Here is a 618-nt window from a genome sequence, read left to right as displayed (position 1 = left end):
AAAAAGGTTAGTGGCGGTTACGACCGCTAGGAAGTCTAATTTATAAATTTAATAATGAGGTCTTCCTTCATTTCAATTAAGGTTCCAACAAAACTTGACAAAATTATATAGAACATAATATTCACAAAATTTTCTAGCTTCATTAGTTGTTTCTTTAATAATATAAAATACTATAGAACAATAAATTTAAACTACATTTGCAGTCCTAAATAATAAGAATTCCAAAAATTGATGTATGATGCATAAAGTGTCAGAAACACTATTTTCTTTAGTAAAAGGCAAAAGAATAGTTGGCTCTGTTTCTAACATACGTCTCCATGGTTATACAAGTGGTCAAACATTTAATTTTATAGCATAAGTAATTTATTAACTCTTACCAAACCAACCGATGTCAGCTTTGATCAGATACTTGGACACTTTCGCATACACTTGAACTAACCAAGCAACTATCACTTAACCTAATAACATCTCTAGTAAAGTAATGTACAAAATTTATCTTATTTATTTCTTCTATTGTATACATCCTGAATTCCACATGGTAATGAGTGATAATTGCATAACGTAAGTCTTCAAGAAAATAACCAATTTTTTCTGTGTTTAGTTGTACAAAATTGAATA

At 28.5% G+C, this 618-nt stretch overlaps 1 non-coding gene across 1 annotated transcript; it reads right to left on the bottom strand.

The window, feature by feature from the left end:
* Window positions 1-202: 202 nt before the first annotated feature.
* Window positions 203-315, bottom strand: LOC114195723. The gene has a single exon (XR_003606556.1). It is a non-coding gene; the product is annotated as a U5 spliceosomal RNA (small nuclear RNA).
* Between the last annotated feature and the right edge of the window lie 303 nt (window positions 316-618).

This window comes from Vigna unguiculata, chromosome 8 (genome assembly GCF_004118075.2).
Source record: "Vigna unguiculata cultivar IT97K-499-35 chromosome 8, ASM411807v1, whole genome shotgun sequence".
NCBI classification, from domain to species: domain Eukaryota; kingdom Viridiplantae; phylum Streptophyta; class Magnoliopsida; order Fabales; family Fabaceae; genus Vigna; species Vigna unguiculata.
Note: the sequence above shows the minus strand (reverse complement) of the source record. Positions and strands in the feature narration are given on the sequence as shown.